This window comes from Manis javanica, chromosome 11 (genome assembly GCF_040802235.1).
Source record: "Manis javanica isolate MJ-LG chromosome 11, MJ_LKY, whole genome shotgun sequence".
NCBI classification, from domain to species: Eukaryota; Metazoa; Chordata; class Mammalia; order Pholidota; family Manidae; genus Manis; species Manis javanica.
This window is the reverse complement of record NC_133166.1, coordinates 60,981,977-61,005,225: the sequence shown is the minus strand read 5'-3', so window position 1 is coordinate 61,005,225 and position 23,249 is coordinate 60,981,977. Positions and strand designations below refer to the sequence as shown.

The 23,249-nt window shown below is 40.5% G+C and overlaps 1 long non-coding RNA gene across 1 annotated transcript; it reads left to right on the top strand.

Annotated features, from left to right (window-relative positions):
- The first annotated feature begins 7,482 nt into the window (after window positions 1-7,482).
- LOC140844279 (uncharacterized) lies at window positions 7,483-15,782 on the top strand. The gene is made up of 3 exons (XR_012122426.1): window positions 7,483-7,555; window positions 14,548-14,618; window positions 15,442-15,782. It is a non-coding gene; the product is annotated as an uncharacterized lncRNA (long non-coding RNA).
- Window positions 15,783-23,249: the final 7,467 nt, after the last annotated feature.

The window sequence follows — 23,249 nt, the reverse complement described above, 5'->3', positions numbered from 1 at the left end:
TCAACCATCTTGCCATGACCTCATGTCACCTGTTCAGACTTTTTCTTTCCTTCATTAATCCTTTAACTCTTACATGCTATATATTTACTTCTTTGTCTATGTATTATTTGTCTGACCACTAGAACATAGCTCCATGAGGACAGAGACTATTGCCTATTGTTCACTGTTGTATCCCCAGTGCCCAGAAAGCACCTGGCACATAGTAGGCATTCAATTGTTAACTGCTGCTTGAATGAATGAATGAACCAATCACTGAATGAGTACTCATTTTGCTCCATAACCTTTTTATGCCATATAGCAGAGAACATGAAGTGCATGCTCAATGAACATACTTGTGTGTGAACCTCTAAAAGTTTGTGAGCAGGAAAGCAATAAGCTAATAGATGCAGACAGGTGTGTCTTGTAGCCCAGGAACAATAGATTGGGAAAGGGAAAGGAGTTGACAGCAACCAAAGTAGCAGGTAAGGCAGGGAAAGGGATATGGGAATAGTGTAGGAAATGTAGAAGAACTGGAATAATGCAGGCAAAACAGCCAAAATTTTAGATGTGATCAATCTATCATAGAGCTACTTTTTTGTCAATGTGGAAGCAGTCTGTGGGAGACAGGATTAAAGTACACAAACTATTTTTCAGTCAAAGAAATTGAAGTTAAGACTGAAGCAACAGATTTGACTGAGTTCATAATATAAACAGGCTCCAAGTCCACCTTTATTCTTCTCCAGCACAGCTGCTTATGCTCCAGCAGGAGCTCTGACAGAATTTTCCTCTAGCCTTGGGCAGATTCACAAGTCTACATTTATAGCATCCTTATCCATAACATGGGATGACTCCACCATCTGCCTCCTGGCTGACTATTAGAGGGATTTATTGGTCAGGTTTACTAAGTGCTCTGGGACGGAAAGCGTAATGTCTTTTAGTCACAAATCATCATTTTGCATAACCTAATACCTGAAATCCTCAGGTTCTAGTCATTTATTTTATGCTTGGTTGACCAATGAGCAGCAAGCTCTAACCTTTCTCCTTGTCTCTTGGCAAAAGCTTGTCTGAGAACCTCGGAATTATTTATACCCGAAACTTAGCTTTTCTGTGTCTTGCAATGACATGAATCACTGTTGTGTATATGTGATTATATATATTTATATATCCAATGTACAGTAATTTCTTTGGATTCTCAATTTAATTTATAATCTTCAGACAGTTTTATAAATGTCTCTGTCACTTTTCTGGAATGGATAGCCTCTCTGGGACCATTCCTTTTGCTGAGATTTCCCACTGACTTAGGCCTCCCTGTTTGCACATAGGCCTGACCATCTTAATGTTCAATATTTAATCAGAATGAAATTTTATATGTAGGGCTACTACAAAATGTGCTATCCATAACTGAATGAAAAGGCAAAAAGACAGTGGGAGGCTGTGACTGTGTGGACAGGCAACGAGAAGGCAAAGTAACATCTTTGTACCTGTGGGTGATAGGATTAAATAAAAGAGGGATTTTCATTGCAGGTGCATCTGCCAGGACTATTATTTCTTTCTCTTTCTTTTTCTCTTTATTTTTCCTCTTTCAATACACAGAAATTTGGCCTCCTATCTGGAAAGGAAAAAGAAAATGTTAGGTCTGCCTCTATGCATGGATGATCTTATTCATATGAAATAAATATCAGGAAATTTAACTCTTTATATTTCATAATCCACTAACTGAATCCATTCCTAGGTTGTTGGACAGCACAGACTCTACTGAATGGAAGGGAATGTATTTACCTGGAATGATTTTATGTGCATCAGATGAACAAGCTTGGCAGATAAAATGTTTATATATTGTTAATTGTATGTCAGACAAAGCCCTATGTACTTTTATTCATTAAGTCATTTAATCCTCTGAACAGCTCTATCATGTAGAAACATAATTGCTTCCATTTTACAGAAGAGAAAACAGCAGCAAACAGTAGTTAAGAAACTTGTCCAAAGTTGCACATCTAGTAAGAGGCGGATCTAAGGCTTGAACTCAGGCAACCTGTGTTATACTGTTTATGCAATATACAGATGTGGGTATAATTGCAATATTTCCAGGATTTCTCCCCTGGCCTTAGTGCATCTCCATATTAATAGATGTTTCCAAGGGGTGGAGAGAAGTAGTCCACCTCCATGTCAAAAGGTGATTATAAGGGGGTCAAGGGTATACATATATAAATGGGGTCCCTTCTTCTGCAGCACGGTCATGAGAAACACTAGCAAGCAGAAGTGGATGACTGCTTATAAGCAATAAATGGGTTTCTCCCACTTTATTTCGCCCTTTGACTGATTTTGGTTTCCAAGGTATTTTGCCCTGGGATTTTCCCCCCAGGGTTGCAACAGAAATTAGCAGATAAACTCCTCATCACCCTATTAAAGGTCAGTCCAAAAGATAGAGTGTCTTTTATGACACTTGAATTCCATGTCCATCAGCAGGTGAAATTCTGAATTTTGGGGCAGCAACTCACTGGTGTGATCCCTCCTAGGTTTCTTTCTAAGGGAAATAAACTACAAATGAAATTAAGTCAATCCATTTGATTTGGGTTTGTTATTTTTTTTTGATAATATAGCAGTGGAATGATTTTGCTAAAACATTACTCTAGGTCAGACAATCTACTAAGCATCTTCATAAGCTTAAATAACTTGCTCAAAGTTATACACTAAATAAACGATGGAATTGGGATTCAAAATTATACCTTTGGCTCCAAGCCCGTGTTATTTATAATGTGTGATGCTATTAGTAGAAAACTATGAAGAGCTGCATTATATGTGTTATGTGTATGAGTTTATGTAGTGGGAACTAAAACATAGTAATCTTGAGAAACATGAAAATCTTTAAGTTTTTGTTTTCTAATTACTTTAACTGGGACCACTGTATTCCAGTGGCTTGGATTTATAGGATATGAATGAGGTATTCATTCATTGTCAGGGTTGACAGAAATAAGCTATCTTGTGACTATGCTTCTCTATATTATGTCATGAATCCTGTTCAGTTTATAATTACTTTGGAAGAGAGTAAAAATGGCTAGTCACAAAATAATAACCTTTCCAATATCTTCACTATATCAGTCTCTACCCTAGTTGGGCCATCTCTCAAAACTATGTTGGGGGATTTTACATTTTACCTGTTAAATTTCATTAAGTCATGCTCATTCTTAGCCAGGATAACCAATAATTGGTGTATGTCTGCTTGAAATTACCACTCATCTTGTTTCTTGGTTTACATCTTTCTCTAAAACCTCTTTCTAGTAAATATTTAAAAGGACAGCAGATAAAAATATTTCAATGCATTATGTAGTGCTTTTTTTCCCCCCCATCTGCTGAGAGTATTTTTCTTTAAAATATCCATGCTTCTTCTTTCTTTTTTTTTCCTGGGGTTCAATGTGTGGCAGGATTAGGTGTTCACTATCTTCAGAAAATTTATTATTGATAATCCAATTTTGCTGGAATGTGTTATTCTAAAAAGAATAATGGAGTTTCACAAATGTGTTTTATTATGTCAAAGGAAAGCATATTTGATAATAAAATACTAATGCTAGTAAATGCATCTGAGACTTCAGAGACCTCTTTGCAGGCCCAAAATAGCGATGGCAACATTTTTGTCTCATGTGCCTACTCTGATCCATTGGTAATATCCTATTGAAGCACAACACTGAAACTAATTCTATGGCCGTATTTGGGCTTAGTAGGAGTTCCAAAATTAATTAGTGATGCCTGTCATGATTTGGGACCTAGAAAATAGTGGCACCTAAACCAGCTAATTGCTCTATTCAGGCCTAAAGCTTTCTACACAGTGATTTTCTGTCAATTTATTCCTAAGGATGACCTGGATAATCTTATACTGTCATAACCTTTATCCATGTTCAACAAGACTTTTATTATTTGTGAGATCTGACCAATATCCAACCTGCATAGATTTGGGGTAATTTAGAACTCATTCCTTGTGTTTAGCCCTATTCAGAAGTAGATTTACCATACAATAGTTCTTCTTATACGTGAAGGCAGTTATTAAAAAATAGTCCTGGGGATTGTCCAGAGAAGGATGGATACTGCAAATTAGGACAACCACAATTGGGATGGGCATTATGTTCTGTCTCCAGGCTCAGAAACCCATCTGTTTTCAGGGAAAACAGACATTCCTATTTTATCACAGCAGGAACAAGAGGAGCTTTCTGAACAGAAAAGAGAAGTACCTAGCACCCACTCGCACAATGGAGGCTGATAATGGAAAACAAATTTGACCCATTTTATAACAAAAAGCCCACTCCCCTTGGTGCTTCTGTGGTTCCATTAGATGTCTTTGGGCTCACAGAAAAATTAACTACGCCGTATTGCCCAATTACTCCTCACCTTCTTTCACTGAAGCCTTTTTAGGGTGGGAGGGTTGGCAAAAAGCTGATCCTCAGTTGGGCCCAGATTATGTAGATGGACAGAGAGATATGAAAAAGAACACTCCAGGAGTTCCCAGAAGATAATTGATGTGTTATTTTAGTTTGATGTAAAGAAATATAACAGAAGGAGTGGAGAAGAGTTTGATTTTTATCCAGTTGAATAGTCTTTATGTCATATGCAAGGGTGGGGGGATAGGGAGAAAATGGTCTTTGAATCTGTGTGATAGATGTTTCAGCTTAAAATGGAACAGAATTCTATTTATTAATTGCCTGCCCCATGCCAGGCACTGTCACATATTTTCTCCACATTACTACTCAGGGACTGAAGGGGCCTAATAAGTAGTACCCCCTCTTTTTGCCACTTGAGTTCTGAAGCAATTGAGAGACAGACACAGGGGACTGACAGACAAGAGATGAAAATATCAGCTTTATGACGGATGAAGCTATGAGAGAATGTGATTCAGATGCAGCCAAGTGCACTTAGAAATATATGCCCCTCACAATGGAACTTATCCTAAATCATAGGCCCATTCCAAGGACGAAAGAAATGGGAATGCAGAATATCCAAAGAAAAGATAGGAAAAGGAAGGGGCTGAATTCTTTAAGCCCTGCTGATTCTTACAAACTTAACAATGAGGAGAGTAACTGCCTAAGTGGGGAAAAAGTAAGTGAGGAATTCAATGGTGTTTACTCTAATGGAAATCCCTCCCAGGGAAAACCTGGAGTGGGGAAAAGATGTTCCCTGCTAACATTTTCCTTTATTTTGTTGTTACAATATTACAAAATGCCTGTTAGAGGCAAAACTTTGTATTTCCATACATGGAAGAGATTTTCTACCCCATACCCTGAGTGAGAAAACTGTTGAAATATCTCTGGCCTCTCTTTACACCCTCCTACGGTTACTGGGTGTGGATTGTGAATCTCCTTGGTTCTTGTCTTCTTGAAGGAAAGAATTCAGTCGTTTAGAGACATGATAGAGAGTTAAAGCCTCAGGAGGCTTTTATTTAGCACACCTTAATGCTGAATAGCACTCTGGGTCACCATTTGAGTAACAGGACCATGTATGTTACGGGTCGAATTTGTCCTCCTTGGTTCTTATCTCCACCAAAACAAAGAATTTAAAGGCAGAGACACAGAGTTAAAGTTTATTTGAATACACTCCAAGGGAGGAACCAGCCAGAGTCAAGTTAGACAAAGGCTCCAAACTTTTAGGGGAGGGTCTATTTATCATGTCTTAGTTGGGAGGCGCATCTTTGATTAATGGGTGAGGTCATTTGATTGACACTTCTAGCTATAAACCCATTCCTCTTAGTAGGCATATCTTTTCCCAAAATGCACACAGGAAAGCACACAGGGGAGGTGTGGGGATGGGGAGCAAAACCACAGTTTTACTTTAATGAGATCATGATGAGGTGTGGTTTGGGAAACTCTTAGTTTTGTTCAGTTGTGTCTGCTATTGGGATCCGTTTGGGACTGGCTTGGTCTGGTTCTCCATAGGCAAGGAAGTTATCTCCCTGCAAAGCCTTTGTTGTCTTCAAGTGGGTCCCCCGATCTCGGCAGGGATCCTTAAATCTTATCTTCCCCTTTCCTCGATACCTAACACTATCTCCCAAACTTACCCAAAGGTGAAGAGACAACGTACCTAAAGAGCTTTAAGAGCAAGAACAGAGCATGCCTGTTTAATCTCCTCTGAATTTTCAAGTGATCTGCTTGCCTTCAGAGGTATTCGTCTTGGCAACAAACTTATTAAATACACATGCTCCACTGTCTGAGGGAGGCCTGAGGCTGCAAAAAGAGCTAAGGACCGGGTTAGGCTCAACAATTTAGGAATTAATATTAAAAAGCCCTTTGTGATTATGTATCTAAGCACACCTCCATTCAGCTTTATCAATAATCAGACTGGCATTTTTAGCATCATTCTAACTAGAATGATTCACTTTCAATCAAATCTAATTCAGGAAGAGAAGGAAAGAGTATTTATTTATTTATTTATTTATTTATTTATATCTTAAACTTTAGTCTTTGGCCTTGAGAAACTGGCCTTTGGGGAGCAAATGGCACACATTTGAAGGCTACAGATATAAACTATAATAGTGACTTTAGTCTTAGGATTTGGGCATGAGTGACACAAAACTAACCACTTTGATTTGTAACAGTTGCTAATTCAATCCAGTTTTTGTAGATGTAGAAATAATTTTTAATAGGCAACCAGCCTTCTTGGGCCTTTTAAGGACAGAAGCAACAAGGCCTTGGAGAATAAGCTGCTGTGTGTGCTCCAGGCAGGAGCAGATTTTACCTGAGCAAACAAAACTCAAGGTTGGAATGAAGAGTGAGAGTTTTATTACTTGTCAAAAAATGATTTCAAACTAACAGAACTGTAGTATATAGGCCTCTTCATATGGGAGGATTGAGCAATATTTTGCTTCTATTTGGTGATTCATCTGTGTCTTCCCACTGGGGTATAACATTTCAAAAGGCATCTGGCTTCCACAAAGCTTCCGTGTGGGCTTCCTGCTAAGCACAGTTGGCAAAACTAGATGCAATGTCCCAAGTGGTGTTCCTTTCTAGGCTTTTTTGAACAGCATTTAGGACCAATGGAAAGGGTTGGAGAGAGGGCCTAAGCTCTTTGACTCATGGCCTTCATTCTAGCTGAATTTTTAAACCCTCACCAAATGGTCTCCAATTGGGTCCAGATAGGTTAATTACATAGTCTTTGAATACAAATTAAAATATTGGAGTTTTAGGCTGTGTTTTTACTCACTGAAGGGTGGAAAATTTTATAAAAAAGAATGAGGGCCCTTATTACAAAAAAGCTTTTTTTTTAAATTTAGAAAGCAACTGTGGATAAAACTGCATTATCTCCAGAATCTCTCACCAGGCCTTAATGTAGCTGTGTATCAATAGATGTTTCCAAAGGAGTGGAGAGAAGTAGCTATCTCCGTATCAGTAGGGCATATCTCTACGAGAGAGGTGGGTGGGGCCCCTTTTCTGCAGCTTGGTTGTGAAAGACACGGCTGAGCCAAAGTGGATGAATGCTTGTAAGCAAAAAACAGGTTTCTCCCGCTTAATTTCTCCATTTGACTGATTTCAGCTTCAAAGATGATGCTGGGGTTCTTGTTCCCACAGTCAAAGAATGAACTTCATGAGTGAGCAAGGTAGGAGATTTACAGGGCAAGTTTTACTCAGGGTAAGAGAAAGTATGGATATGCCCACAGGTGCAGGGAGGGGCAAGGCTGCCGCTTGGGGTCTGGGTGTTTACGGTTTTATGCCTGTGCAGTGGGAGCTGTTAGTTTCCTATAGATTCAGCCAGCATGCTAGTTATGTTTTAACCTATCCAGTAAATGTGACCTGGATACCTGATTGTAAAACTAGTAGGCCCAGGTGTCAAGCTGCTCCATATCACCAGGTCCCTGTCGGGTTGGGGTGGGGCACATTGTTACATTGTTTCAGCCTCAAGCACACTGTTTTTCCTTTACATTTCTGAAGCCTCAGTAAGATTTTGTCCTTTTCCAGGGCCCACACTGTACTCTAACCGGGCAGGGGTTCCTCCCTGCTGCCTCCCTATCTCAAAGGTAAATCACCCAGTGAAAGGGTATCTAGCCACGACCCTCCTTACCCCAGAATGACTCAGGAGACATGGGCCCATGCAAGAGATTTTATTATACTATCTGAAAGAGAAAATGGCTGCCCCCAGAGAGAGGGAGCAGCAGCTCGTGGGTGAGGAAGCACGTCTTTAAGGAGTAGGGGAAGGGTGTGTTCTGCATTGGTGATTGGATCTTAAGGGGTGGGCGACCATCTGGTCAGTAGTGATTGGATCTGAAGGGGTGGGGGTCTTAGCACACCAGAATTTGCCTGCATTCTCATCTTTTTCTTTTCTTAATTGGGCCTCTGGGGAACTGGGCATAAAATCTCATTCTCTAGCTACTTTCTGCTGGAAGGGGGTGCAGATACTGGGGTTAGTGAGGCCAATGCTATGGAGTTGGGGAAAGGCAAGCATCTTGAGATGATTCGTGATGTCATCTAGCTGGTTTCGTTATTCTTTGTGAGAAGGCCTTGATAGCCCTGGAGGAGTAACTAGTTGACAGTATGGTTAGAAATTTTCAAAATTTGATTTTGAATGAATTTTTGGAATAGGTTAATGAAGCAAGGAAGGAAAAGAAGAATGATAAAGGTAATAGGGGCTAGGAGGGGCAGGGGCCAATTGAAGGGGTAAGGGAACGGATAGTTAGGGGAGTTTTCTAGGAGTTTGGAGGCTTGTTCACAGAGGTGTTTTACACCATCCGGGACAAGACCAGATTTGTTGGTATAGAAGCAGCATTGTTCTTGCAGTAGGGCACATATGCCGCCTTATGCGGCTGTAAGGAGGTCCTGGTTGGGTTGTAGAGTAGATTACTGGAGGATTTGTAGTCTGTGGAGTTTAAGGTGTAAGTGGTCCCATTGGGATGGAGGAGAATCATGAAGAATGCATTTTTGAGGTCAAGGACAGAAAAGTAAGTGGTGGAAGCAGGAATGGTGGGCAATAAAGTATAGGGGTTAGGGACTACTGGATGGATTGGAATAATAGCTGCACTGATACTTCTTAAATCTTGAACTAGCCTATAAAAGCCATTAGGTTTTTTGATAGCCAGTATCAGGGTGTTGTAAGGGGAATTGGCTGGTCTCAAAAGGCCCTTTCATAGAAGGGGTATTGAGATTGTGAGGGGAAGGAGGTAGGGCCTTTGAGTTTGATGGTTACAGATGGGCAGGTGGCGATAGAGGAGGTAGAGGTATCCCAGACTGTGGGGTTTATGTGGCAAGGGGGTAAGAGAAAAGGGGAGGGAGGTGGGTCTGGAATGGTTTGGAGAGCAAGCAGAAAAGGGATCGAAGGCAGGTCGGGGTTGAGGCATGGGCCAAAGGTAAAGGAGGTAAGAGTCCCTAGCTTGGATAAAAGGTCTCTTCCCATAAGGGGGATGGGACAATGGGGAATCACTAAAAGGGAATGAGAGAGAGTAATGCCTCTAAAGATACAGTAAAGCATGGGAGTTTGCAAAGGTTGATGAGGTATGCCCTCTACCCCGATTATAGAGGACTGTGAGAGGGAGGTAGGTCCCCAAAACTCCTTCAGGACTGACTAGGTGGCCCCAGTGTCCAAAAGGAAAGAGATGGGCCTACCTGCTACCACAGTGGTTACCCTGGGCTCCTGTACAGTGATGGTAGTGGTCGGGTGGAGGAGTCCTGGGCCCCCTCAATCATCAGTTGCCAGACCCAGAAGGTCTATGTGTGGAATGTTAGAGCTGGATGGCCTGGCACCTCTCGGTGTGTGAGGACAGTCAAAGGCCCAGTGTCCCTTCTGATGGCACTTAGGGCATGGATGGTGGGGCTTCCAGAGATTTGGTCAGGCTCTAGCCCAATGACCTGTTTGACCACATTTGAAGCATGGACCAGGAGGTCTTCCTGGCTGCTTCTTAGGAGGTGAGGCTACCCGAGCACCAGTGGTTGGGGTAGGTTGAAAGGCCTTAGCCAGCATTTGATATTTTTGTTTATGGGCCTTTTCATCTCTTCCATTATATACTTTGAAGGCCATTGCCAGGACTTCTGCCTGAGGATTTAAGGGTCCCTTCTCCAGATGTTTAAGTTTAGCCTAAATGTCGGGGAAACTCTGGGTGAAGAAGTAGGTCATTAATAATTGTCTCCCATCTGGGGTCTCAGGGTCTAGGTTTGTATACGGTAAAAGAGCTTTGGTGAGGTGGTCTAGGAAAATAGATGGATTCTCATTTTTATCCTGAATAACCCCTTGGAGTTTTTCATAGTTAATTGCTTTATTGGCTGACTTCCCAAGATCCGCCATGAGGCAGGTGATGAATTGATCTCGGCTGGTGACTCCCCCTGCCATATTATAGCCCCAGTTAGGGTCTCAATCAGGAACTGCTTCAGCACCAATTGAATGAGCTGAAATAGTTTGGTGAACCTCATTATCATGAGTTCTAGTCTGTTCCCAGACTCGCCTATGCTCCTCGGGCAAAAGTGTGTTGGATAGGATCATGTGAATATCATGAAAGGTAAGATCATATGACTGAGTTAGGTTCTGGAACACTTTTATGTAAGTAGCTGGGTTGGAGGTGAAAGAGCCAAATCTTTTCTCAATTTGAGATAGGTCAGAGAGAGAGAAAGGGATTTGGACGTGGATGACGCCCTCTGTACCAACTACTTCCTATAGTGTGGCTAGGATCTGGGTTCAAGAGTGAGTGACTGGAGGGCTTGGTGCAGGACTGAGTGAGGGAAGGGGAACTGGTTGTGGAGGAGGAGGAGGACGTGCTGTGGCTCCTGCATCGGCACTAGGGGAGCTGGGAGAGTTGGGATTTTGATCTTGCAGAGGAGGTTGGGGCGGGAGAGGAACTGGTGGTTGAGGGGGAGTTGTAGGGGTTTGAGATTGGTAGGGAGGAGGTTCATCAGCAGGGTCAAAGTCAGAGGATGTGGTGGGAATTGGTGGGTGGTGGGGTGAAGTTTTTTAGAGCGAGGAGAAGATGTTTAGGATTGCAAGGGAGACAGAGAGAGGGCTTGGTTCAGAGGTAGGAGAAAGCCTGGATATAAGGAATCTCTTTCCACTTGTCCGTATGCTCACAGAAATTATATAAATCTTGGAGAATATTAGAATCTAAAGATCCATTGGGTGGCCACTTGAACTTGATTATCTGGAGAATATTGTGGCCAGAGCTCATCACAGTAGCGAATAAGCTTAAAAGGTTTGAGGTCTGGAGTGAGGTGGAGGGGTTTTAGATTATTGACTAAGCACCCTAGCAGTGAATCTGCAGGAATGGAGGGGCCAGATCCAATGGTGAGAATGAGACCATTCACAAGTCACTGAGGTGTCCCAGGGCGATTGAGAAAGTCTCGGAGAAGACCAGACACAGTTAGGGGGTCATCACCACCTCTAAATGAGCAGTCAAGGCGAAAACGCTGAGGAGGCTCTGTACCTGGTTCCAGGAGTTTACGAGTAGATAAAAGGAGACTCAGTGAATGAGGATTCTCACCATGGGGAGGCAGAGAAGGGTCAACTATGGGGGTCACCCATGACTCTGAAAGTCGTGGTTGGGGGTGCCCCTGTCCCAGAGGAGCCCTTGGGGGTGCTAGACACTCAACGGTCACTTCCCAGGTTTCAAAGGGACATTTAAGCCAACCATGAAGGGGAGACTTACCAAATTGAAGGCCAATGTTGGGCAAGAAGACAATCGACTGGGGAAATGGACAGTGAGCCCGTGTAGGAGGATCGGGCAGTGAGGGTTTCCAAAGCAGCTCAGGTTCCCAGAGGAAGAGCAAAGTTAATGGGAGAGCCTCATCTGAGTCACGGCACCAATGAAAGGGTACCTCACTGTGACCCTCCTTACCCCAGAATGACTTAGGAGACATGGGCCCACACAATAGATTTTATTATCTGAAAGAGAAAATGGCTGCCCCCAGAGAGAGGGAGCAGTAGCTCGTGGGTGAGGAAGCACGTCTTTAAGGAGCAGGGGAAGGGTGTGTTCTGCATTGGTGATTGGATCTTAAGGGGTGGGTGACCATCTGGTCGGTGGTGATTGGATCTTAATGGGTGGGGGGTCTTAGCGTGCCAGAATTTGCCTTCACCCAGGGCTGGGAAAAATTTTCCACCCAGAGTTACAGCAAATTCATGTATTTTTTATTCCAAACCCAGTGACTGTTAAGCCAATAAAGAAAGGAAGCTCAGGAAGGCCTCTAGTTGTTGATCATTCTCTTAAAGAATCCATTTTTCTCAGGAATTCAAGGTGGAACTGTATTGCTTAGGAAAAATATCTAAATTTCCCTCTAAATACCAGAATCAGAGCACTGAAATAATGAAAAGAAAAAAAAAAGACACATACCATGATTAAGGTGAAAAAAGAGAGATATTTCATAGAAGAAAGACTGGGGAGTCAACTAAATAGACATACACGCAAAATGAGCTGTTGGAAGCCAGGTAACATACCTTTGGAAAAGAAAAGAGATATACCGAGGTCAATTGCTTTTAGCAGGGAGACTAGAAAAGGGGCAGGAATTTTAGTTGTTAGATAGGAAAGGACAGCCAAGATCAAAATAAATCTGACAGTAAAAGAGAGACAGTATCTCAGTGAGTGACTGAAATGGCTCCCCAAGAATCCTAGGGAAACGATCCAGTGGTATCCTCTTAAAGATGGAGACAGAGGCTGGAATAGCAATTAAAACAATTACCTAGAGTACAGTGAAAAGGAAAGAAAAGGAAATTGAGTGATTTGACAATGGAAAGACAGGATCAGTGTAGATTATCTCAAGCTCTTTGAGATGAACACTAAGTTGACATAGATGTTATGAGAAAAGATAGATTCCCTTTTCCTGAGGGAATAAGTTCCCCTCAAACTCTAAGAAAATGCAGAAGGATGGAACTTAGCAAAGTACAGCCAGGCTGAAAAAGAACAGACCAAGCAGAGGCCAGGGTTATTTGCTGCTCTACGGGGAGGATAACTTCCTGAGTTTTTCCATCTCAGAGAGTTGAGCATGATATTTGTTTAAAGAGTGAATTCTTTTGGCAGACCCTAAATTATGAACATCTCTTCAAAGTGGAGGACGTACCAGGACAAAATAAAGATAAGCTCCTAAAAAATAAAAATAGCTTTAAAGTGGAGTCCAGAAGGCAATGCAAAAGTAAGAAAGAGCCAAAGTCGTCAAATCCAGCAGTTAGTACTGACCTTACCTGAGGGAGAGAAGGAAAAAGGCAGGATGCTATGTGGGAACCTCAGCCGAAGTTCCCCTAGAACGACAGGACTGACAGAGGTCAAGAGAGCATTCCAAATATATCCATATTCTATCACTGTGGACAAAAATGTTGAAAATGTTTCAGCAGCCATTGAAGTAGCAGAAGTTACTCGAATCCAGAAAATCGAAAGCTGGGGAAGGGCAAGGTACCAAGAAGGAAAACATGGCAAAGGTATTCATTCTCATGATGCCACTAGGGGTTTAAATATCAGAAGCATGGGCTGAATCTGTTACGAGTGATTCCTCAGCAAAATGTATGTGAGACTGAAGTGGAAACCTTTCCCATGCAGAGGCTTTATAAGCTCAGGTGATGCCGTGGCAGGAACCAGCAGCTGGAGTCTCTTTAGAACCAGCCTTAAATTGCCTGCATGAAAGTCACAGCGGAGGCCATGACCCTTTGCTCGGTACTAGAGTGGCAGAAACTTTAGGCTTAAGGGGAAAGGAACACTAACAAGTTTTGCATATCCCGGAAAAGAAAGGTAAGTCAAAGACCAGGCAACTGTGAATGCCACCATTACAAGTCTTTAAAATGTTTAGAGACAGTGGACAGTGTATAAAAGTAGAGTGTTTTGTTTGTATGTGTTTTTTCCCTTTTGGAGCCCATGTACAACTACCATTAATCTCCTGAATAGAAGTTTATGTAAATTAAGTTTAACCTCACAAATCAGGGATGGATGACTGCTTAGCACCCTAGGGAGAAAAAAAGAACAGGTTTATTTCATCTACCCAACTTGCCTGAGGTAGAAATGACTCCATGCTTGATCATTGGCCAAAGGTGGATTTGGGTTATACAAACATTTGGGGGGTGATGATATCATTGTACTTGGAGAGCTGTACCAGATGGGTTTTGCTTATGTTGCTAAATGTGGTAGGTACCGGCTGGCACTGTGATGAACCTGTGTTTCCTATTATCATTTTGTACACCTTAAAAATTGGTGCCCTGATATGATGATGCATTAAGAAAAATATAGTATAATTTTTGTAGGATTCCTGCTAAAAATGTATAATCTGAATCTAATCATGAGGAAACATGAGACAAACCCAAATTGAAGGAGATCCCGACCTGTAATCTTCAAAACTGTCAAGGTCATGAAAGATAACGAAAATGTTTGTAAGACAATATGAAAGATAAAGAGATATCCTATGAGGCTGAAAGAAACTGGAGAGGCAGGACTATTAAAATGCATAACCCTAGAGCTAGTGCTGGAGAAAGGATGTTGGTAGGACAATTGGTGAAGTCTGAGTAAGGTCCATAGAGTAGATAATTTCATTGTATCAATATTAATTTCCTGATCAGGAAAGGTATTAAGAGCATATCCTTTTTTATAGAGATAAAGAGTCATCATGTTTTCTACTTAACATTTAATTTTCTTTTTCTTGAAAGAGAGAAAGAGAATGATGAAACAAAAGTGGTAAAATGTTAACATTTGGGGAATCTGGATGAAGAGTATCTAGGTAAGGTTGCTAGATTTTGCAAATAAAAACACAGAACATCCAGTTAAAGTTGAATTTCAGATAAATAACATTTTATTATATATTTATCTTAAATATTGCATGAGATATATTTATATTTTAAAATACTGTTTTTTTATCTGAAATTCAATCTTATCTGGGTGTTTTGTATTTTATTTGCAATATTTGGAATATATTTCTATGGAAACAATTTTTCACTGTTTACAAGAAATTCAAATTTTGGATGTCCAGTGTTTTTTTGGCAACCCTTCTTATGTCATTTCTTTGTGCCATTTTTGCAGACTTCTTCTAGGCCCTCATTTCTTTCAAAATAGGAAGTTAGAAAAAGGTAAAGTACATAGGAGACCAGAAATCAAATTCACTTTTGTGATGTTAAGAGACTTGCATTCCTTGCAGTAAAAAAAAAAAAAAGGTTGCCATGGGGGAAGGAATTCCTCTACCTAGAAATTTGAGTGGGCCTCCCACGTGGTGTGGGGCAGAACAGAAATTCAGAACTGTAAGACAGGTGGGATTTAATTTACTTGGTTCTTAACATATGGGTTTTAAAAAACTCTCCACTAGAAATTGGATAAAGAGAAGGAGGTGATGTTAATTGGCTGAGGGTTATTTTGCAGCATTGTCTTACTGGAGTTTATTTAAGCTATCACTTAAAGTCATCCTTTAACAACCTCTGGTAAATATATTGAGCAATGTATGCATATTTTGCAGTGAGAAACAGAATCAAGTGTTACTTTTCAAGCTACATCAAGGCTTTGGAGTTAAGTAATGTGCTGTTGTGAATTATTTCTGTGCTTTCTGTTGGCAGGTGCGGTGCAAAATGCTATCTACTAGTGGTACCAGGAGAAACCAGAGGAAAAGTTGTTGGCATTCGGGGACACTTAAAGCTTTTCAACATCGCAGATTTGTCTCACTGAGGGTGGAATGTCAACTGATCAGTTAGGGCTTATTTAAGCTTTCTCCTCCAATCAGCTTTATCAGTAACAAAGCACAATTTTTATCTTTACCTTCAAAATTCTATGTTCTATCTTTAATTTTTTAGCAGTTTTATGAAAATGTAATTTACATATAAAAAAACTCTGCATATGTTTAATGTGTATAATTTGATGAGTTTGGACAGATGAGTACACCCATGATACTCTCAGCCTAATCGAGGTAATAAATGTATCTATCACCTCCAAACATTCTCTTGTTTTCCTCCCACCGTACCTTTTTTTTGTGGGTAGTGATAACATGATATCAATACTTTTAACAAATTTTAAGTGCACAATGGTGAGTTGTTAGCTAGGGCACAGTGCTGTACAGCAGATCTCTAGAACTTACCTTGTGTGACTGGAACTTCATTGAACAATAACTGTTCCCCCTCCCACTGGCCTCTGAGAGCCATCATTTGATTCTCTACTTCTAAGAGTTTGATTATTTTGAATACCTCACGTAAGTGGAATCACACAGTATTTTTCTTTCTGAGACTGGCTTATTTTACTTAGCATAGTGTTCTCTTTTCACTTAGCATTCCTAAACTTTGGATGGGGAGAAAATAATTTTACTTCTTGTCCTTCCCCTGCTAGATTCTTACCAGATTCCAGGGATGAAGCACTGTGGTTAAATATCTTTGTCCAGGGTACTTTACTAGAAAGTCTTAACCCCAGATTTATATCCTGGCTCACCTAGCTCTATTGTTCATACCCTTTTCATCTCCGTGGTGACTATTAGCAATGTAATGATATTATTTAAATTTACATAATAAATGTACTATTTACATCCAGCATCCATAACCATTCCCCTTTCCTACACTACCTGGCCCCTCTTTAGTCATATGAATTGGTCTATGTACATGTACAGTATTTAATGCAAGATCAATAACTGAATAAGATACTAAGTGCTTGGTATTCCATGAACTACTATAGTCTTTTTTTTATTGGTAAACTGAAAGCTATCAATTACTTTACAAATTTATAATGTATCTCAACTTTACAAATGAGCAACATAAAAGTCTCAGTTTATCCATTCAACTCCCAATTCATTTAATTTTTTTATGCCAAGTTATTCTAAGGTTTTCCCTCAAGTTATGTACAGAGGGCAGACTTTCTACTACTTACCCAATCACTGTACTTTCTGTGGTAGATAATAGAGTATCACTCAGCACAAACTCACCTGCAGCCTGAAGCAAACCCATCTCAACCAACTCACAGTCTTTTTAAGAGAGAAAATTAAATGCTTGTAGTGAACCACTGAGGTTTTATGGTGATTTGTTTTGCAGTATTATTGCGTAGATGACTCCTGCAAATTACTCCTGATCTTGTTTGAGAAGCCACTAGGGAAAATGCCTCCATAGGGAGCCTGCGTTAATACATTCTCTCTGTAGCTCTGATGTTCCTAAGTGCTGTGTACTGCAGAGTTGAGCGAGCGAGTTGAAGCCCGTTGTGTGGTAGAAAGAGGGGGTGGTTACTTGCTGTAGCACTTCTTAACAGTCTTCTGTGGAGAAATACATGTTGGTTGGTGTTTTCATGAACAGCACATTCCCATGAGGGTCCTGGGGAATTCTTGGTAAGCACTGTACCTCTACCAGACCTTTCTCTTTAAATCAAGATAGCATATTGTCATAGAAAGGAAAGTAAGAGTGATGTTTTCTACAGAATTTCTGTTGAACCATTTTAAAATGTATGTGAAAATAATTGTTCATGAGCATCAGTATTTTAGTATGATCTGCAAATTATGACTTGAATCACTATGTGTGATTATAGTAGAGAACTGTCTGTCTTCTCCAAACTTTATTCCTCTCTTATTCTGTGAAAGTCTGTTACCTTCTACCTTAAAGCAGAAATCATGTGTTACAGGTTAAATTGCACACTACTGTCTGGCACACAGTATACACTCAGTCATTTCCAATCTCTTCCTCTTCCCTTTCCTCTTATCTTCCTTTGAGTGGTCTTCTAAAGAAAAAAAAAGTAACTTCCACCCATCTATTACAACTTTCCACAAGAAAGTGCAAAACATTGGTTTGGTTTTGGACCCCTGAAACTACTTTGTTTGTATGATCTCATAGCTTGTTGGATTTTGTGAAGGAAAAAGCAATGTGAAACTGCCACTAACTGCTCTGCCAAATCCCCTTTCCTCCTGCACAGTGAACTTCTTCATGGCGTCTCATTCCAAGAGTGTAACATTGCAGGCACTTTCTGTTATTAAAACAGACTCATTTCAACTATCACCACTAAATCTGCCCCACTTGAAAATATTCTCTTCCCCTATTACTTATTCTCCCGGGGCTGGATTAGACTTGTTGCACTAGCCCAGGACTTGGAATAGAGAAGGGCGCGAGCATCCCATTTTCTCTTCCTACTCTTTTCTGTGTTTACTTCCTTGATGTCAAAATAAGGAAGAGAGAGAGAGGGAAATGATGGCACCACCTGGTGCCCGGCTAGGTGTCTCCTTCTCCCTAGTAATTGCTCTTGGTTTCTATGGCTGTGCTTTGCTCTGCAGTCCGTTGATGCCACACTAACACTGAATGGCTGTCTTACTTTCCGTTTTTGCAGAAAGTGCCCAGTTTCTGGCTCTTTATTGGGGATACATTTGTTCCTTTTGCATAGCTCTTGTGCTGGCCTCCTCCCACGTCACCCCTCAGCATGAAACACCTGACTTAGACTCAGCTTTTTCATCCCAAATTCTCCTTAGCCTTGGTTCCAGCTGGTGTTTCTTCAGACTTGTGTGTTATCATCTCCTGATCCAGAAGGTGCCCCTTTGGGGAGGCTATTTAGTGTAAACCCTAGCTATCTGCAGCTGTAGGTAACTTGCAATGCCAAATGGTGGAAATACAGGCTGCTTCTTTGGCACTCTCCTTCGTAACTCCACCATGTCCCTCTCATTCTCTTCTGTCAGCCCAGTTGTATGTGTATAGGTCCACAAACACTGGGTTAAAGGGCATTGTGTCAGTGACTGAAATCCTAGGTTTTCCTTCTCAGAAGATTTACCACACTGCTTTTTTATCTCTCAGGGTCCCTGTTGCTCAGCTTCAGAGAGGGGAAACAAGTTGCATATCCGAGGAGTGCATTCTCCTTCTCAAACCTGTTTTTTCTCACTTCTGGTCCCTGTATTTTCACTGTCCTTAGTTTATGCAGACAAACCAATCTGATGTCCTTAGCACTTGTGGTAAACCTGGTATCTCAGCTGAAGAACCAAATCTCCAAAAACTGCCTAGCTTATTTAGTAATTAGATTCTCAATAGAGCATCACCTTAACTATGGAAGACAATGATTGTTCAGCAAATATCCTTCCTTTCCACCTCCATGGAAGGAATATTCTCATTCTCAGCCCACCAACCTTGAGCCTAGTCATGTGATTTTATTCAGTCAGTAGAATGTAAATAGATATGCCATGGCTGTCAGAAGGTAGCCATAAAAATGCCCCAAGCAGTTGCTGCTCTTTTGGAACAGAATAGAAGACATGGAGAGTAGACCTGAGCCCAAGCCCACGCAAGCCACTCACTTTTCACTCATTGATTAAGGAGTGAGGAATGGCTATTGTTTTAAGCCACTGGGATGTTGAGGCTATTTCCTGGTATAGCAAAATCTGATTAATTTGCCAAGTCAAATCTCTACACTGTTTTACAATCTCTACCAGTGCCTCACACTAAATCTCTTATATATTCAAGGCCAGCTTCTTGGATGTGTGAGCTGTGTAGTCACACGTGGCTGACACTTGGTTTATTGCTCTGCAGTCACCATCTGGAAATGAATAATAATTTTGGAACAACAGACCCCATATTTTCATTTTGCACTAGACCCCCATCACATTGTTGGCTGGTCTTGTATCTGACTTAGGCATTTCAATGGGAATTTTACAGAAAACAGCAGCCTTATTTGGTAGCATGATAACTCTGGCTTATGCTTTGTGACATGACACACACATGCACAGGCCTACACACATGCACATACACATATGCACATACAGCATTGGCCCTGCTGGCACAGTGATTCTTAACTATGTGCCTTAATAGCTGCAGAATCTCTAAAAAGTTGCCTAAATTCTCTTAGCTAAAGTTGATTTATCTGTAAAATGTTTTGATGGCAATATTTTATTGTGCGGTTTTCAATTGAAACAGAACTCTTGAAGTTTTGTTTCATTTTTCCATTGACAGATGAACATGACTGAGTCAACAACTAAAAGGCAGAGTTTGACAAGATAGGAGCAAACTAATAATTGGAGGAGAACAGAAGTGCATTAGCTTCTGGTATTCAAATGATGTAAAATATCTCTACAGCTTTAACATGTCAAATAATTGTCTAGTTGTGTTTGAGGGGTTAATCCACTTAGTCACCAGGACATTAAGTATTTTTATGGTTATTGTGATTTCTATATTTCTTCATGTCTGTTTTTTCCAGGAGTAACCAAATTACCATATTCCATGATTAAGGAATACTTAGTGATACGACAGTCCAGGAAAAAATGCCCAAGTTCACACCAGCAGCAATACCTTTGGTCTATATGACCAAATAGATCAACTTTTTTGTAAGGGAGGGAAAATTTAAGGCATGATGTTTTAAGTTTTGCATTTACTCACTATTGTATTGTAGTCAACAAATGGACTAAAATATACTTTGAATGTTTTCAAAAGAATTATTTCTGCAACATTCTAATAATTTTAGATGACAATCTATATAAGAGCATATGATTGCAATTTATGCGGATTCCTTGTTTAAAGGAACATGTTTATTTAAAAAAAAATGGGGGGAAGTCAACCAGCAAATTCAGGCTGGAGCAAGTTTTACTAGTTATGGGGGAAAAGTGTGTGCATCTGAGTGCCTTTGCTTGTCCTAGTATTCTGTTGAGCCAGTGAGTTTATTTTAGAACTGCTCAGATCATAGTGAATGAGGAGCCATTTCATGTGACTTCTACTGCAAGTGCCATTAAAGATTGCTGGGAAGTTATGGGCCTGGGAAAACCTTACCTAGAGCCCCATCCATCTTACAATTACCTCCTCTAAGATATGTGTATGTACCAATTTAGGGGAGAGATTGGTGTTCAAGGCTGGAGGAGTAAGTGTTGGGCTGAAAGAAAGGTCTGCAGAGATACAATTCATCTACATATACCACATTTAGAGGGAAGTTGGTTCTGTCTTATAGGTTCATTCAGTCCACAGGTGTGGACTCAGGGGCAGACACTGTGCTGAGCATCAGGGCTCTCTGGTGAGCAAAACAGGGCCCCTGCTTCACAGAGCTTAATCTAGTCATTAATTTGGAAGGAAAGAGGAGGGAATTTCTTAGCCTGGAATGTAAGAAGGAAACATGTTTATCAGCTCTCAGCCGTTGACAAAAATATTTGCTGTGCTCCTACTATAGTAATAAATAAACTGTGACATTACAGTTTACATTTTAGTGTCTATTTATATACATTTGTCTATGATCTTTTGTGAACCTTTCATCCATCTTGAGGGATAAGAAAATTGAGGCTGGGTGTGTAATAAATAAAGAACTGTTATCTGGTAGGAAGACTTAAATTTTTCCTCTTGGGCACAGAAATGAAGGTGAAGGGTGGAAGCTACTCAGAAATGAGGGGCCTGTCTTAGGATGCTGGAGCTGTTCCATCAGGAGAGTGTCCATGCAGAGGGGATGTACTCACACACCAGGAGTGCAGGCACACTTTAGATTCCTTCCATTTTGGGACACCAGTCCTATGTGTGTCCTTTCCACAGTCCCACTGGTTTTCAAATTGTGTGTGCCTCAAATGACTGAAGAAGCTCCATCAAAACAGAGGTGCCTGGGCCTGCCCCAACCCTGAATCAGAATCTACAGTGCTGGGTCTTCCACTTCCTATTTTCATCAAACCTCTCAGGTCTTCCTGAAGTGAAACAAAGTTCAGAGCAACTGCAGTATGCCAGATGTTCGCACCTGTGCTTTAAGAAGCACTTTGGAGTAGTGCTTTTTTTTTTTCACTTAAAAAAATTATGAAAACACTTAATATGAGATTCTATCTCCACAAATTTTTAAATGTAACAATACAGTATTGTAAATCATAGGCACAATGTTGTATAGCAAATCTCTGAAGTTTATCCTCTGACAGGAAACACAATGTGAAGTAAATCCATGTGTTAAGTAATAATAATAGAATAATTTCCCATAACAATACTGATCTTTGTTACATATGATGAAACCTAATCTTCTCTTCTGCACTTTATAAATGCAGATTGTCACTCAATAAATTAATTTCACACTTTACTAATGGACTATGACAAACAATTTGAAAAATACACTCAGAGAGATGGCCTCAGGGGCCACTGGGTGTGGGGAAGGACTCTGCAGACCCCATCTGAATCAGAGGAGCTCTCACTCTCTCTATTTTTTTTCTTTCTTCAGTTTTATATGTCATTCTACCTAAGATTCTATATAAAGAAAGTGTTCTTTGCATTAAAAAAAACTCCTTTAGCAATAGTAAGCTGTCTAATATAGGCTTGGCCCTAAAGGAGAAAAGAATGATTAGTAAAACACTGTCTCTACCCAAGTTGCTTATCACTTATTGATGAACTGTAACTAATCCATGTGAAACAAATAGTAGATAATTAAGTGCTAAGGATATATTGTAGAATACCAGAAATATCTCTGGCCTGCTTAAGTTAAGGTATTTTATTAAAAATATTTGTTGTACTTTCACTGTGGACCAGGCTTTGCTCTAGGCATTGGGCACATAATGATGGATAAGATGCAATTTCTACCTTCAAGAAACTAACCATCTAAAGGGAAAAGAAATAATTCAAGAGTCTTTTACACTCAGATGTGATCATTGGTATCAAAGAAATATATGAGAGCCCAAAGGAAGGATTCTAACCCTAAGCCAGTGAAACGAGTGAGGAAGAACAGACTTTTGACCTTGTAGGTATAAACTTGAGCTACTGAGGAGGAGGTATCCAGGTAGAAAGAGCAAGATACCAGGTGAAGAAGCTCAGGAGTAAGGGGTCTGGCCCTGAGGGAACTGCATGTAGTTCAGGAAGGCTGGAGGATGGGCGGAAGGATGGGTGCTGATGGGGAAGCGGTTTGCAGAGTACTTAATGGGCAGGGCCTTGAATGTCCTGTGGAATAATTTTGACTGCTGTTGAGTACTTTGGGGGAGTCAAGTCATTCAAGTGTTGCCACCAGCAAGAATGTCAGCATTCGGGATGCACCTGGGCTCATTGGTGGAGACTAGAGAAGGGGCAATGGGTTGCAGGGAATTAAGATAGGATGCAATACTTAAGCAAGAGGCAGTGGAGACATAAACTGGGCCATGGGCAGTGAAACTAGAATTACTACGGGACCTGATGATTGACTTAAGTTCTAATTTTAAATTTGCTACTAACTACAAGTACTATTTTGGTTATGTCATTTAATTCAGGTTTTCCCAGGTTAAAATGAGACAGTTGGAAACTATGACCTCTAAGTGTTATTTCCCTGCTGCAGATTTTTAAAATTGCAAAAATTTTCTAAGAAATACGTTACTTTGGTTAAGGAGAAAGATGGGTGGTGGCCAAGACTATAATGATAAAGAATGCTGGCTTATATTTTAGATTTTTATTAAAATGGGTATGAGACCTGAAAAACACCAGACTTAAAACATATTAACTTTAATTTATTAAATAAACTTTAATGT